Source organism: Pteropus medius, unplaced genomic scaffold (genome assembly GCF_902729225.1).
Source record: "Pteropus medius unplaced genomic scaffold, Ma_sr-lr_union100, whole genome shotgun sequence".
NCBI classification, from domain to species: Eukaryota; Metazoa; Chordata; class Mammalia; order Chiroptera; family Pteropodidae; genus Pteropus; species Pteropus medius.
The window spans coordinates 191,085-208,953 of NW_024352949.1; the positions used below are offsets into that span (position 1 = coordinate 191,085).

Below are 17,869 nucleotides of genomic sequence, written 5' to 3' on the forward strand. Positions count from 1 at the left end.
GATGGGAGCAGCTCTGTCAGGGAGGCTATGTGCCTGTGTTACGCCCTTTTGTTCCTTTCGTTTGGAGCCAGAAGGATCTGAGCAATATAGCTGGTAACTTGCAGGTAGGCCAAAGCACCGGAATAGAGCTCCTGCCTGCCCTATCAAAGTGGAGGGGGATGTAAACAATGGTGCTTACAAGCACCTTTGGTTTAGAGGGTTCCCACAGCTCTTGGAGAGTTCCTGTGATTTCCCAGCCTTCTCTATCTGGTCTCTTCCTCCTGTTTGTTATTCAGAAGCTGTACATTCAACCCTCAGTTGTCTGTCAGGAGTAATTGCTCTCTATACATGTGTATATTTGAATTTGCTTGTGGGATGAGGCGAGTTTGGTGTTCTCCTGCTGTTGCCACGTAAGACCTCTCTAAAAAATTCATCTTTTGGTTGGCCATTGGTAGTATATATAAATACAACTGATTTAGGTTAGTGTCAGTTTTTTGTTTCAACTTTACTGAACTCATTCGTTTTAATATTTTTTTGTGGATTCCTTAGGGTTTTCTATATTAAATTGTATCATTTCTGAATAGAGATGGTTTAATTCTTCCTTTCCAATCTGGGTATCTTTTATTTCTTTACCTCACCTAAGTGCCATGGCTAGAACGTCTAGAGCAATGCTGAATATAAGGGGTAAGAGCTAGCATCCTTTTCTTGATCCTTATGGAGGAAAGCATTGTGTTTTCACAGTTACATATAATGTTAGCTGTGTGTTCTTTGTAGATATTCTTTATCAGATCGAGGAAGTATCCTTCTATGGCTGATATGTTGAGAATTATTATTACGGAAAGGTTAACTTTTTTCAATTGTTTTGTCTGCATTTATTGAGATGATCTGTTATTTTAATACTTTTTTTTATATTATGGTATATTACACTGATTCAGTTTGGAATGTTACAACAATCTTGTATCTCTGGGGGAAAAATCCCTGTTGATTATCTTGTATGACTATTTGTTTATGTTGCTGGAATCAGTGTGCTAGTATTTTGTTGAGGATTTTTGTGTGTATATTCATAAACAATACTGGTTGGTTGTTTTCTTGTGCTGTTTTTGGTTTTTAGGGTGTTTGGTTTCATAGTATGAATTAGGAAGTCCCTCTTTTATTTGTTTATTTATTTATTTTTTGGAAGAGTTTGTGAAGGATTGGAATTAATGCTTTTTAAAATGTTCGGTGTAAATCACCAGTGTAGCTGAAGAGGAATTTTCCACTCTGATGGCTAACTGTATAATCAGCAATTTGTTTTGCTTCTGTAAGTATGCTTGCCCCATAGACCAAAGGGCAAAGTGACCTTGAAATTAACAAAGACTCATCCTCCTTTTTGCTTGTCCTGTCTAGATAACATGTATTGCCTGAGTTCCTGACTGAAAAATCTCCCGGTTTGTAACTCTTTGTAACTATGTGAGGACAAATTAACCAGTTGGCTCATGCCAGCTGGTCAAATGTAACTGAACAGATAAGCCCTATAAAAGCAAAGTTACATCTGAGCTCGGGGGCCCAGATCTTCAGAGCGCTATCCCCTCTGAGACCGCTGGCATAATAAACCTGAGTTCTCTAATTCTCCAAGTGGTCCTTGGTTTCTTGCCAGTCTGATTTTTCTGCAACATTTCTTCAACATAGCTATCTTAGCCTTGGTTTTATCATATATTTCGAAGTTACTGATTCAATCTGTTTTTTTATGTGTATTCAGTTTTTTATTTTGACCTGAGTCAATTTTGCTAGTTTGTGTCTCTAGGAATTTGTTATTTAATTTTAGTTATCTAATTTGTGAGCAAATAGTTGTTCTTATTATTCCTTTATAATCCTTCCGATTTCTGTAAGTTTGGTAGTGCTTCCCTCTTTCTTTCTTTCCTGATATTTGCAATTTGAATCTCTTCTCTTTTTGCTTGGTCAGTCTAGCTAAAGATTTGTCAATTTTGTTGATCTTTTCAAGGAACCAACTTTTGGTTACTTTTGTAGTCTTTATTGTTTTGTTCTCTTTCATTTATTTCTGCTTAATTGGTCTTCCTTTCTTCTGGTTGTTTTGGGTTTAGTTCTTATTTTTCTAGTTTTCTGAGGTGAAAGGTTAGGTAACGAATTTGAGGCCTTTTTAAAAAATTGACTTTATTGGGGTGACATTGGTTAATAAAATTGTATAGTTTTCAAGTGTACATTTCAATAATAGATCATATGTGTATTGCATTGTGTGTTCACCACCCAGTTAAATTTCTTTCTGGGCATTTACATCTGCATATTTCTTTGCAAGAATTGCTTTAGCTACATCTATAAGTTTTGGTATGTTTTGTTTTTATTCTCAAAATATCTTTTAATTTTTTCTTGCGATTTCTTTTTTGATCCATTGTTACTAAGGAATGTGTTGTTTAATTTTCACATTTTTGTGATTTTTCTAGTTTTATTTGTTAATTTTTTAATATTGTTAAATTGAATATTACTAATATGATCTTATAAATTAATTGAGGTTTGTTTTATAGCCTAACATATAGTCTGTCCAGGAGAATATTTCATGTTTATGTGAGAAGAATGTATATTCTGCTTTTGTTCAAGGGGATCTTCATGATTTCTTATGGGAAGTCAGCTGTTAATCTTATCGAAGATTTTTTACATAATAAGTCATTTTTCTCTTGCTGCTATCATGATTTCTTTTTGTTTTTTGACCAGTTGACATGATGTGTCTAGGGCGGATATCCTTGACTTTATGCTAGTTGGAGTTCTTTCAGCTTCTTGGGTGTATAAATTAGTATTTCATCAAATTTGGGGTGTTTGGAGGCTTTATTTCTTCAATATTCTTTCTGCTACTTTCTCTCCTTTTCTAGGATTCTTATTATATGTATATTTGTATACTTGATGGTATCCCACAGGTCTCTGAGATTCTGTTCATTTTTCCTTATTCTGTTTTTCTTTCTGTTTTTCAGTTTGGATAATCTCGATTTTGTCCTATCTTAAAGTTTTTTCTGTCAGCCTCATCTCTGCTATTGAGCCCCTCTAGTGAATATTTCATTTCAGATATTTCTATCTGATTCTAGTTTTTTTTTAAAATAATTGTTATATCTATTTATATTTGGTGAGGTATTTTTAAATTTCTTTTAATTTTTTTAGACATAATATTCTTTTTTTTTTTTTCTCCCTCCTTTGAGCATATTTATAATAGTTGGTTTAAAGTCTTTGCCTAGTGAATCCAATTTCTGGGCTTCTTCAGGTACATTTTCTCTTGACAGCTTTTTCCCTGTTATACTTTGCTGTTTCTTCATGTATATTATGTATGTGTATATGTGTATATATATTTGTTGTAAATTAGACATTTTAAATAATATAATGTGACAACTCTGGACTTTAAATCCCCCCACCCCAATTTCTTTTTGTTGTCATTGCTATTTGTTTTAATGATTTTCTCAGACTAATTTTGTAAAGTTCATATTCCCTATTGTGTGTAGCTGCTGAAGACTCCATGGTTGCTTTAGTTGTCTGTGAATTATTGGACAGAGATTCCTTAAATGCCATGAGCCAATGTCTTTCATCCTTTACTGAGGGACTCTGTGTTCACTTGGGCATGCCTTCTGTGCTCTGGCAGTGTATAACCAACTTAACCTTCACTTCTTGTGCAGGGCCTCAAGGTTATCCAGAGTTGAGAGAATGGGACCATCTCAGGTTTTTCCTTGGTATGCACGCTACCCTGCACATGCAGGTAGCATTCTAGATCCCCAGGAACGTGTCATATCTTTTCAGTAGTGCCTATGGACACCTCATTCTCCAGATCTACCTTTTTAAGTATTTTTGGGCAGTCTCAGTTTGTTAAATCGCTATTGCTGCTTCAGGCAGCTGTAATGTTAATAAATTGCTGCTGATTATTTTAAATACCTGGGAGATAGTATGAGTGAGCTCTGAGTCAGGTTAAATTATGATAAGTCCTGTGAATAGGGTTTTTTTTTCAGGAGCTACTGGGCAGGTCAAATAGTGATAGTACTCTGAGGATGGGGCATTTTGAGGAACTCTAAACCTAGTTTGCTCTCTCCTGTGACTGGTGGGCTGCCGGTTTACACAGCTACTCTGGTTACAAGGCTGCTTGCTGTTCTTTAAACTTACCATGGAGTTAGGGGACAGGAAACTAGGGCAAGTTAAAACACCACAAAGTTCACTTTTTTTTAACTGAGATTCAGTTCTTTTTCTTGAGTAAATGCTATTCAGTTTATTATAAGCCTATGGTTAATTTCCAGAGTTCTGAAAAATAAGGTTTTGACTATTTTTGGCCACTGTTCTCATTTCTTTTATGGAGGAATGGGTTATTAGAGGTCCTTACCTTATTCTGGAAGTTTGCTCATCAATTTTTTTATTTTAGCCACTCTGATAGGTGTGTGATGATAACTCACTGTGATTTTAAGTTATTTCTATGATGGCTAATGATGTTGAACCTGTTTTTATTTCCTCACCATCTATCTATCTTGGTGAAGCATCTCTTCATGTTTTTTTTTTTTTTCCATTTTTAAATTGGACTTTTTGGGAGATTACTATTAATTTTGAGTTTTTAAAAAATATCCCAGATAATAATATTTTGTTCATTTCCAAACACTATCTCTTGTAACAAAATTTTTAATTTTTATGGTGTCTATTTTATAGTTTGTGCTTTTTTTTTTTTAACGCCTACAGAACCCTGTCTTCTTAGGTGGTCTCCCATCCAAGTACTAACCAGGCCTGACCCTGCTTAGCTTCTGAGATCAGACAGGATTGGGCATGTTCAGGGTGGCATAGCCATAGACCATACAGTTTGTGCTTTTGCTTTTAAATATTAGAACTGTTTGCCTAGCTCTAGAACCTAAAGATTTTCTATTTATTTGTAACAATTTTATAGTATAATGTTTTACATTTAAATTTGTGTTAATTTTTATATTTTGAGGTAATTTTTATATAAGATAAGAGATTTAGGTTCAGATTTTTTTTTTTTTTTTTTGCTTTTGGATGCTCAGTTGTTAAAAGTCTATTCCTTCCTCCATTAAATTGCTTTTTCATATTTGTCAGAAACCAATTGAGCAATTATATGTGGGTCTGTTTCTGGGTTTCTGAAATGTTCCACTCATCTGTGTGTCTATCTCTTGGCCAAATTCACTCTCTTTATTATTGCAGCTACAGGCACACCATGTTTTATTGCACTTTGCTTGATTGTGCTTCACAGATGTTGCATTTTTTACAAATTGAAGGGAAGACCTCAGCCATCCAAAAGGTTACAACTTGCTTTATTATGATGCTTTATTGTGGTGGGTCAGAACTGAACCTACAGCATCTTTGAAGTATGCTTATATATAAGTAAGCCTTAACATCGGATAGAGTGACTTCCCACTTTATTTTTTCTTTGTTAAGACCGTTTTAGCTCTACTAGGGCCTGTGCCTTTCCCTATAACTTTAAAAATCAGCTTGGCTCTGTCTAAAAAATCTTTGCTGGAATTTGATAGGAAATGAATGAAAGCTGTAGATCAGTTTGGGGCAGATATCTTTAGTATGTCAGTCATTCAGTCAGTTAACACTGGTGTGTCTCTCCATTTCTTAGGCTATCTTTGTGTTCTTTTATTAGCATTTTGAAATTTTTAGTATACAGATGTACACATTTTGGTAAAGTTTTACCTAAGTATTTCATTTCCTTTAGAGTGATTGTATTGTGCTTTTAATTTCAGTTTCTACATGTTAATTGTTAGTTTTTCGAGATTGATTGGTTTTTTCATTGACTTACTAGTGAGTTCAGTAAGGTTCTATCCGGAGACCTTACTGAACTCACTAGTCCTTGGCATTTTTTGTAGATTTCTGGGATTTTCTACATAGACTATCATGTCTCTAGTTTTCTTTTTTAACCTTTATGTTCTCAAATCCACTATCTCCTCCCTATCCCTACCTCGCTGCTTTATTGCTGTGTTAGAACTTCCGGTACCACTTGGGGTAATAGCTGCGAGAGCAGATGTTTTTTATCGGTTACTGATCCTAAGGTAAAGTATTTGTTCTTTACTGATTGAGTATGATGTTAGCTGTAGGTTTTTTGGTAGATACTCTTAAATTGAGGTAGTTTACCACTTTGGAGTTTGCTGACAGTTTTATCATGGATGGGATTGGATTTTGTTATGTGACTTTCCTGTACCAATTGATATAATTTTTCTTTTTAGTCTTGATAATGGTAGATTACATTGGTTGATTTTTTTTTTTTTTGAATGTTGAATTGGCCTTGCTCACCTTGAATAAACCCCACTTGGTCTTGGTGTGTAATTTCTTGTAGACATTATTAGATAACTGTTGCTGATACTTTATTGAAGTTTTTTATATTTAAGTTCATAAGAGATAGTTGGTCTGTAGTTTTCTTTTTTGATACTGTCTTTGACTTTAGTGTTAGGGTAGTACTAGTTTAAAATCAGTATGGAAGTATTCTTTCTCTGTTTTCTGGAAGATACTGTATAAAATTGATGATAATGCTTTGTTAAAAGTTCATTAGAAATCTATAATGAAATTATCTGGGCCTAGAGGTTTGTTTTCAGGGACCTTAGGTTATCTATTATCTCATTTGTTTTGGAAGTTTGTGGTTTTTGAGGACTTGGTTGATTTCCTCTAAGTTGTTGAATTTTTGAGTGTAATGTTTATAGTTTTATAAAATATTTTTAATGGCTATAGGGTTTATAGTGCTATCTCACCTATATAAAATTCATATTGGTCGTTTGTATCTTCTATTTCTGTTTTTGTCACTCTTAGAATTTTATCAATTGTAGTTATCTTTTTGAAGAACCAGCTCTTGGTTTCATTGATTTTTTAAAAAAATGATTTTTCTGTTTTCAATTGAGTTAATTTCTGTTCCTTATTATTCTTTTACTTTTGCTTTTCTTTTTTTTCTCCTAGTTTCTTGAGGTTGGCATTTAAATTAACTTGAGACTTTTCATTTCTAATGTATTTAGTGCTATGACTTTCCCTCAGTTCTCCTTTAGCTGCATCCCATATAGTTTGATACGTTTTATTTTCCGTTTTAGTTGGTTTTGTCTTTTAAAAATTTCCTTTAAAACTTTCTCTTTGATCCATGCATCAGTTAAGCTTGTTGTTTAATATCCATGTATTTGGCATTTACGTGTTGTCTTTCTCTTATTTATTTTTAATTTAATCTTTATGATCAAGCAACACATAGTTGATTTCAATCTGTTGTATTTGCTTAGGTTCATTTTATTACTGAATATGCTTTATTTGAGTGAATATTATTTGGTGTTTGGAAAATAATATTTATTTTGTTTTTTGGGTGGGGTTTCTCTATGTGTCAGTTAGATATTATCTGGGGTTTTTTTGTGTGTTCAGATCTTGTATAACTTAGCTTATTTTCTATCAAGTAGTCCTGTCGGTTGCTGAGGATGTGGGGTGCAGTGTTGAAGTCTCCACCTATAATAGTGCATTTATCTATTTATTCTTTCAGTTTTATGAGTTTTCTTTTTAAATGTATTTTGAAGTTCTGTTGTTTGGTTTTTATATAATTAGTATTGTTATGTCTTCCTGATGTATTGATCCTTTTCTCATTATGTGTAATGTTCCTCTTTGTTTCTAGAAATTTTCTTTGGACCAGAAGTCTACTTTATCAGATATTGAAATAACCACTCCTGATTTATTTGTCAAAGAATGCCTGGCGTATCTATTTCCATTTATGTTTGACCTCTTTATAGTATTGAACTTAAAATGAGTTTTTTCTGAATAGCATATGGTTGGTTTATATTTTATTATTTACTCTGCCAGTCTCTGTCTTTCGATGGATGGATGTATTTAGATCATTTAAATGTAAGGTAATTATTGATCTCCAAGTGCTCAAGTTTGCTATATTGTTATTATTTCTTTCTTTTGTTTCTTTTTTCTTGCCTTTCTGGGGTTACTGAAACAATTCCGTTTTGATTAATTTATAGTTTTTTGAGTTTATTTTTATATAGTTTCTTACTGGTTTTTCTAGATATTACAATATGCATATGTAATTTATCACAGCCTACCTATGCAGCATGTTACCACTTCAAGTGAAGTATAGAAAATTCACTTTTCACTTAGATACCTTTGTTTTTCTGACTTTTAAATATCATTGTCTTGAGTGTTAGTGTTATAATTTTTGTTTCAATCATTGTATATGAGTTATACAATTCACAAGGAAAAGGATTGTCTTTTATATTTATGCATATTTCTGCCTTTATCTTTTCTTCCTCTTTCCTCCCTGCTGCCATAAGATTCTTTCATTATTTTCTTTCTGTTTGAAGACTTCCTTTAACCAGTCTTTAAGGGAACATCTGCTAGACTCCAAATACTTTGTTTTATTTTTTCTGAAAATGGCTTTATTTTCTCTTGATTTCTCAAGAACAGTATTGCTGGATATAAAATTCTGGGTTGCAGTTCTTTTCTTCAAGAACTGAAAAATAATTGCTCCACTTTTTTCTGGCCTGTAAGTTTGCAAATGAAAATCCTAATTATAATGAAAATTAAATGAAAATTATAATTGGTGTCCCCATGTAGTTTGTATATCGTTTATCACGGCTGTTTTCCAGACTTTTCTTTGTAGTTTTTAAAAGTTTAATTTTGATGTATCTTGACATTTATTTCTTTGGGTTTATCCTGCTTGGGGTTCTTTCAGCTTCTTAAAATTGTAGGTTTGTATTTTTTGCCAAATATGGGAAATTTTAAATTGATATTTTTAAATACTATTTCAGCTACATTTCTTTGTCTTCACCTTTGGGATTCTCATGATCTTTATTTAATTGTTGACATCACTTGATTGTATTTTCTCATCCATCTTTTGATAGTATCAGTTCTTAGTATGAAGAGCGATTTCCAATTGCATTCTGGACATTTTTTCTATTATTTTAGGAGATGCTGGGTTCTACGTAAGTATTTTAATAGGCAGTTACCCTAAGATTTAGCACACATGTCCTGGCCTACTTTTGTGTACTGTGGTTCCAAAGATAGTGTTACTAAACTCAGATTTGGCAGCTTGCCCCTCATGAGCCAATAATTGAGAGACAAGTGTTGGTGGGAGGAAAGCAGATTCATTCAAGATGGTGGACTGCCGTCACGAAAGTAAGTAGATCAAATGAATTAACAAGGAGTGGGTGAGGAGTTCCTCTTTTCAGGAATGAGTCAGCATGATGAAATGTCCTTTGTAGAATGCTATGATAAACGTCTTGGAGCTGGTCAAGAGGAGGCTGTTTTGCTCCATCTAGGGAAGGATTTTGTGGTCAGTCTTACTGCACTGAAATGTCTGGGAACCTAGTCAGCTTCTTTTGAAGTCTGTTCCTAGGGTTCTCAAGCAAGCAAACAAGCAAGCTGTCTACAAGTTATATATTAGTTAACAAGGCATTTTTGTGTACATAAAAATGAGAATGAGATTGGAAGGATAGAAAAGGAATTGGTTACAATCATAAAACTACAATAACACTACAGCAATCACAGTTACAATCCCACTGTCATTTCCTTATTGCCATTTCTATGGAAGTTTTATTGATCTACCTGTAATGGTCTCTTGGGACAATAATTTATCATGAAATTTTCAAACTTCCAATGAGACATGGTGTTCAGTTCCTCTAGTTGGAAGAAGAGGCCCTAAGTGCATTTGCTTTCTAATTATCAAGGTCTAGCTACATAATTTAGTTATACTTATTATGATTATTTTGAATAGTCCATAAGAGATTAATGTTAACACAAATACAGTTAAGTGTAACTTTACAATTCCTTTTAGAACAGCTTTTATTCCCAATGATATTCAAGAGGATGAATCAGAAAACTAATCTGCCATGTCTTGGAACAAGAGAGTAGACACACAAAGAAGGAAGAGTAAGGGCAAAAAAGCAAGCACGCTATTATATTAGGCAAAGCCTGTTTGAATTGGAGAAAAAAGCTGTATCAAAGAAATAAAGCCTGTGTGTGGTTAGTGTGCAGTTATAGTAGTTTAAATTTTAGAACATTGCAATGTTATTTTGGTCTGCTTGGCATATCTGGTGGCATATTTTTTGGTCTGCTTGAAATAACCAGAGGGAACAAAAGGTGGTTCCCTAAGTTGGACTCCTGGGTGTCTCTTTGTTGGGGAGCAGAGTCTCAGGCACACAGGGTCCAAGAAGCTTCCCTTGCCAGGCAGGCAGTTGTTAGGGTAGAGATCTCTCCTACCGGTCCCTCCCTTTCCTCCCTCCCTCCCTCCTTATGTTTCTCTCTTGGAGTCTAGTGGGGAAGATCTGAGTTCATTGGGGTCACAGAGGTTTCCTGGTTGGACTGCTTGTTATAGCTGGATCTCTTTAGCAGGTGCCCCTGCTCCTGCATTGTCTCTGAGATGAGGAAAGGGATCTAGAGATCACCTATGCCTGTCCTGCTGCTTGACTGGATTTCTCGCTCCTGGGGAGGGGAGTCTCTTCCAGGCCAGTGGAGAATGAGAGTGCTTCCCTTAGTCACTTATTATTAGCAGGGCTCCAGAATTGCTCTCTCTTTTTGGTGGTGCTGGGCTTGTTTGATGTCAGAGAAACTACTGTTTTACGAAGTAGAGGAATGAACTAGGTTGTGGATAGGGAAACATCAAGTCTGAGTCTGTTAGGTCTCAAAGATATAAGATACCCTGTTACTTTGTTTTTCCTTCAGTTTTGGGCTCTAAAACCAGTGTACTGCTTTCTTACTGCCTTCTAGAATTTTCACAGTGCCTTGTGTTATTTTCAGAGATTATAGTGTTTTTTAGTGGGGAGAAGCAGAGAAACGAGTCTCTACCATCTCGTTCAGGTCAGAAGTTTGGCAACACTTTTCAACTCTTTCAGCTGTTTCTTTTGGCATTTACTTTATTTAAAAAAACATTTATAAATGTACAATCAGATAATATAAGCATTTTGATGTATTTCCTGCTGCTCGTTTCTATGAATGTTTATATCTATTACAAAACTGATATTTTAAAGCTTAATGTCATTAGTATTAACGTCATTTGAATATTAATCTGAATACTGTTTTCCATTCTGATAAAATCTGAACATGCATTTTTATGTATAAATAAGATTTCCGTTGGCTTCTCATAAATTCGTAGGTTTTAATTTCCATTCTTATAACGAGTAGAACATGTGTAGAGCATTAGAAATTGTTACTTTAACCAAACAAGTAGTGGAATGCAACATTGTCTATTTTAAGCTTACAACTCTGAAAAATGTGTCAAAATGTGTGTAATCAGAAGAGTTAAATGGGACAGGAAAATATTAAAATAGTTGTGTCAAGTTGGTAGCCAGGTGCCTGGTACATAGTTTGTATTTAGTTCTTGGAATGGATGAATAGTGGGACCATGGTGACTCTCTTTAAAAAAATTTTATAATGTTATAAATAGGGAAAACATTTTGCGAAGATTTAAACACACAACAATTTTTTAAAAAGGTATTTCTAAGAAAACCTGGCTCTAGATTATATCCCATAATTTTTAAAAGCTGCGACTGAGAAGAACAGTGTATAATATTGTCTATCCAATAGCTAATTTATTTTTAGAAAGAGAAGAAACTTACTTAGTGCCTACATCTTGCCACAGTTTTACCAAGATTTCAAAAATATTTTCTCTTTGAACATTACCTGTAGAAGTCTTCCTTATTTTGAACCAGTTTGTTGAATTTGATGTTCACCTCTTTGTCACTTGTACACTTATTTAGTGTAGGTAAATATATCTGTACATCTGTGTGAAGAAATACAGTAACCAGAGGGAAAACAGTTTTTAGGAAAGGTTAATGAAGAAATCAAATTGCAGTGGTTGGAAAAATAAACATTTTGTTGACAAATCTCTGTATAAGTGTGCTAGGGAATAAAAGGAGCAGGGGGTAGCTAGTTGGGGTCATGGTAAGAGAGATATTTTAAAAAATGTAATAGACTTGAGCACTGATGACTGATGGATTCAGTGATGGGACAGGTTAAGGTAAGAGATATTGGAATTCAGAATGCAGTGTTTAATGACTGGCATCATGTTCTTCTGTTGAAGATTTCCTTCTTGTAGACTCAAGACACTGGATTGTAAGGCATTAGAAGTTTCTTTCTCGGTCTTTAAAATACTCAACAGAGTAAAAAGTAATATTTTCACTTTTGTACCTAATGGTATATATTTCACACCAATAAGAAATTCTAAGCATATACAGAGAAGCTTGCAGTTTTGAATTTGATCTTGAGAATGCTTTGTGTTTAATCTACCCATACAGGTTGAATTCTAATGCCATATACTTAGTGTTGGTTCTCAAATTTTAGTAGTATAAGAATCACTAGAGATGGTTGTGACAATGTGGATTCTTAGGTCTCTCCTTCCTCAAGATTCTAATTTGGAGTTTGAGGACCTACATATCTATAAAAGCATACTTGGTGATTGTGATGTGCATAGTCCTTGGGTTGCATTTTTTAAAAAAATTGTAGTAAGTTATACATAATACAGTTTATAACTTTAACCATTTTTAAGTGTACATTAAAATGTGACATTAAGAGCTGAACAGATCTTATAATTAAGGATATACAGAAGAAGCCACATCGAGACTAGTAGGAGAGGCAGAGATGTGGAAAGGGGCTGGTCCTGCACCCACGTGTGGTGGTTAAAATTGGGGAGAGATATCTTGGCTGTGAAGGATCACCCTGAGGAGCGAGCAGTCCTGGCCCCACACCAAGCTTCCCAGCCCCGTGTCGTAAGGTCAGGAAGAGAAGTACACCTGACTTCTGGCTGTGTAAACTAGCAGAGATTGTGATGGAGTGAGACGGAGGGTGGCTGGAGTCCCAGGCGTCCCTCTTAAAGGGCCTGCACCTGGACTCACTTCCTGACGGACTTTCTCACCTTCAGCACTGGGGGAGCAGTGCAAAAGTTGTCAGGGACATATGGGGAGGAACTGAATTTTCTGGCTTCAGGGTGAGGGATGAGCGACAGCTTTCTCCCAGACAGAAGTGCTGGCAGAGGCCATTGTTTCTTTGTTGAGACTTTTCTCCACCTAACATGCAAACTGAACCTTGCTGACACCGTTTGTCGTGCCCTGGTGATTCCCTGAGACCCAGCCCCACCCAACTTTAAGGCCTCCTATACAAATGACCTCTTTAGTTCATGCTACAAACTTTCTTCAGATCTCTCAAAGGTTCACAAACCACAAACAAGCAGCATTTGGCTTTGGTGTGCCCTGTACCTCTTGCTGAGCATCCCCAAGCTTGGCGTTAGTGGCAGCCGGCCTCGGTTCACAGCTTGGCCTCTCCCAGGTACCTCCAAGCCTAGCACAAGGGGCAACCATCTGCAGGTCACATTGTAGCTCATACCAACTGGCACCAGGCAAGGGACAGCTAGCAGCTGACCTTAGCTTGCAACAGACTCCCACCCCCAAGAGGCTCCAGGTGCAACACACCTGGTAGACCACTTCAGATCACACCAGAATACCATCCAACCACCTTCACAAAATATATATCCAAAGGGCAGACTGGGCAAGCACCAGAGCCCTGTTAAAGCAAATCCTGCTTCATAGGGTTGGCCCCTGCACAACAGCTTTTCCACGTTAGTCATGGCCAGTCTTCACATATCCATTAGCCTGAGGTTTACTCCCTCCCATTGATGTGCAGACAGCAGCCAAGGCTCAACTACAACAAAACTACACATACCTGGAGCACCCGGCTTAGGTGACAAGGGAGACTGTGCCCCTGGGCCCCACAGGACACCTACTATATAAGGCCATTCTAAGACCAGGAGACATAGCAGCTCTACATAATACATAGAAACAAGTATAGGGAGGCAGCCAAAATGAGGAGACAAAGAAACATGTCGTAAATGAAAGAACAGAACTAAGCTTCAGAAAAAGAACTAAACAAAGTGGAGACAAACAATCTACCAGATGTAGAGTTCAAAACACTGGTTATAAGGATGCTCGGTGATCTCACTGAGAACTTTAACAAAAAGATAGGAAACGTTAAACTGGAGATAGAAAACACAAGAAAGATCCAGTTAGAAATGAATAATACAATAACTGAAATAAAGAATACTTTAGAGGGAATCAACAGTAGATTAGATGAAAGAGAAAATCAGATCAGCAATTTGGAAGATAAGGTAGCACAAAACACCCAATCAGAATAGCCCGTCCCCCGCCCCCCAAAAGAATCCAAAAGAATAAGGATAGTTTAAGGGGTCGCTGGAACAACATCAAGTGTAACAACATTCACATCAGAGAGGTACCAGAAGGAGAAAAGAGCAGGGAATTGAAAACCTATTTCAAGAAATAATGATGGAAAACTTCCCTAACCCAGTGAAGGAAATAGACATACAAGCCCAGAAAGTGCAGAGAGAGTCTCAAACAATATGAACTCATAAGCGATTTGACTATAATGTGTCTTAAAGTGAATTTTCTTAGATTTTACCCTGCTTAGAATTTTCTGAGCATTGCGAATGTGTAGATTCATGTCTTCCATCAAGTTTGAGAAGTTTTCAGCCATTTCTTCATCAGATACTCTGCCTGCCCCTTTTTCCTTCCTCTTTCCATTATGTGTATATTGATATTCTTGATGGGATTCTACAGGTTTCTTACATTCTGTTCATTTCCATTCATTCTTTTTCCTTTCTGCTCTCTTTGGCTGGCTAATCTCACAGTTGACTGGATAATCTCAGTTGACCTATATTCAAAGAATTCACCAATTCTTTCTTCAAATCTGCTATTGAACCTTTAGTCAATTTTTTGTTTTATACTTTTCAACTTCACAATTTCTAGTTGGTTCATTTTTATAGTGTCTATCTTCATTGATATTGTTTATTTCTTACATTGATATTTCCTTTTCTAGTTACCTTTAGTTCCTTTCCCACTAGTTCCTGTAGCTCTTTGAATATATTTAAGATAATTGATTCAATATCTTTGTCTTTTTCAATCAGTGTTTGAACTTCCTACTGTATATTATATTTTGTTTCATTGAATGCCTCTTAAGATTTTGTTGAAACCTGGTCATAATTACAACATGGCTGTTCTGGAAATGAGATTATTCCCTTCCACAGACTTTGTTGTTGCTGCATATGTGTTGTATGTTTGTTTAGTGACTTTCCTAAACTGTATTTTGAGGTCTGCATTTTTTGTCTGTGTTACCGCTGAAGTGTATTGTCCTTTAATTTAGTGGTCAGCTAGTGTTTTCATTTCTTAAATGTAAAGAAACTGAGAAAAAAAAAATGCTCTCTCAGTTTGCAGATTGGCCCTGTGTTGGGGCTCTCCTTCAACATTTAGCTATTTACAACTGTGCTTTCACCAATGCTTCTTGCTTGCACGGAGCCTGATAGCCAGAAGTAAAAGTTTAGGGTATTTTCAAGCTTTGTCTAAGCACATATAAGGTAATGGATATTTAGATATTTCATTCATTGAACATCTTCACCTAATGCCTGTTTAACAGGCACTTGTTTTTAGAATTACCAAATCTATGATGGAAGAGACCTTATTTATTTATTTATTTATTTATTTATTTAGGCAACCCTTGATTGACCTCACAGATTGCAAGGACCTTGTCAGACGGGATCGTGCTTGTTCAGGCTGGTGTGGCTGTAGATGGGGAGTGATCTTTAAAAGATGTCCGGTATAATAGCCAGCCAGTTGCTCAGGCATTAAGTAATTTGGTCCAGTATACAGTAGATAAGACCTTGTTCTCAAACTTTAAGGTCCATTTGTTTATATGGGACTCTTTTTTATTAATTCCACTCTAGCAGAGTAAGATAGCAAAAATGTAGGATTCTAATACCATATTCTTTTGTGATAGGATACCAAAGACTCAGTTTGCTTTTTGACTGATCACTTTTGCCTTATCATTCAAGGATTTAGGGAACTCTTGAAGACAATGGCCTCAAGTCATCTTAGCATTTTAATTGTTTTTTGTTCTTTCTTTAGTAGTCAGAATGCCAGAACCTGCTTCAGGGTATGTGTTGTTATTATTGTTGTGTGTATGATTGTATACACTCACATATGCATATTACAAGTTTAATATATTTTTGTTGACCTTAAACAAATAGCCAGATATTTCTCCAGAAAAATGGGTTCATTTGGGAACAACAAAGAATTGCAATTTGGAACACATATCTAATGGTGAACTATGTACAAGTCCGGAGAAACAAAAGAGAGGAACGATTTTGGACTTGGGAAGAGCTGTTGTAAAGTCCATTGGAGGAAACTGAAAGTTTGAGATATAGTGATTTTAATTGGCTGAATTATGGCAGTCTCCCATAGATTGAGCTGTTAAAGTCAAAGAGGAATCTTCCTCCTGCAGAGGTAGTGAAGTAGTATGCAAGGTACATCTCTTCCTGTTGGGGTCAGTAGTGTGCTTTGAGTGACACATGTGTGAGAGTTCTTTCCTAGCCTTTTGATTTCATTTTAAATGAGGTTTCTGTTTATTAATTTTTACATGTCCCCCATTTGATCAAGCTCTTTCTCTGAAAGCATCGCTGATCAAGAGTCAGATTTTCTGGATTCAATGGCCTTTTGTTCCTTGATGCCAGGATGAACCTTTCTTGGATGTTGTGTCCTTATCTCAAAATGTCTGGAACAAAATGTCTTATCAGTAATACAACCCATAGGTTGCAAATTCAGAGACCGAATTTGGATAGGAATCCAGAGTCAGTTAATAGTCTAGATGAAGAAGGACTTCTTTGAATTTTAAAACTTCTAACTGGCCTGGTCTGAACATCTTGGAAAGCTGTCTCATCAAGTGTTGTCTGCTTCAATTTCAGAAAATTTTCACCTGCAGGTCATCAGATGATGTGTAGGTTCAGGTAGGGTTTAGTGGTTTCTTTAGATGCAGCATGTGAATCCAGTAGTCCATTCTCTGGAGTTTGGTGGCACAAGGGTTGGTTAGCAGTACCTGATAGGGATCTTTACAACAAGGTTGAAGAGGGTCTTGGAGGTGTCGTTTCCAATTGATGAAATCTCCAGATTGCAAAGTGTGTTGCTTAAGGTCTTTATCTTCCTGACACAAAGTAAAGATTGCTTTACTTGAACATGGTTAATATTAATAAAAACAATTAGATCTTTAAAATGTTGATTTATAATCTCCTTTTAAAGCTGCAGATCAAAAAGAAGCAGAGGCCTATGTCTATCTCAGAGTGAGAGTTGAGTTCCAAAGGGGTGCGTCTGAGATTTAGAAGGACCAAAGGCATTGCTTTAGGCCAACATATTTGGAAGGTCTCTACAAATTTTGCCAAGTGAGTCTTAATACCATTAGTGTGTTCGCCTAAACCAAAGAATTGAGGGTGGTAATCATGGTGGAAGTATTGTAAAACCTGCCAAACAGCACAGGCTTGTCAAAACACCTGACCAGTTAATTGGGTTTCCCAATTACCATGGAGTTTGAGAGGCATTTCCCAGGTAGTGATAATCTTTTCCAAAAGGACTTTTTCCATAGAATAGTCAGTAGCACGTGTACAAGGTAAAGCCTCAGTCCAGTGAGAAAACATGCAGACCATGACTAAAATATATTCATAATCAAAATGGGGAAAGCTCTATGAAGTCCATTTGCCAAACCTCAGATGGTCCATTGGGCATTTTAAAGTGTCTGGGAGTAGTGCAAAAGTCTTCCCTGGGTTGTGTATTGGGCGAGTAGAGCAAGTGAGGTAGGCAGTTTTTGCTACCTTATTAATATTTCCTCATCAGTATTAATTAATGTTTTTTGTAGTTGGGTCAATGGTTTAATACTAATGGTATACTAATTAGGAATGGGAATTATAGTGTCTCTTGTAGGACTAGATTGTTAATTAGCCCCAACTAGAGCTTTATCTTTTTATGAAATCCACAATAGTTGGATTTTCAATCTTGTGTTTTGTTTTGTTTTGCTTTGTTTTGTTTTTGACCCTGAGGCCAGTTGTTGACCTTCTCTAGCCAGTTTTTCAAAGTTATCATTTGGG

The 17,869-nt window shown here is 35.9% G+C and overlaps 1 protein-coding gene and 1 pseudogene across 13 annotated transcripts in view; one reads left to right on the forward strand and one right to left on the reverse strand.

The window, feature by feature from the left end:
- The window catches only part of LOC120592711 (DNA repair-scaffolding protein-like), a 318,688-nt gene that overhangs the window by 17,915 nt on the left and 282,904 nt on the right, over nt 1-17,869 (forward strand). The window lies entirely within an intron of this gene.
- Nucleotides 4,660-4,778, reverse strand: LOC120592753 (uncharacterized; annotated as a pseudogene).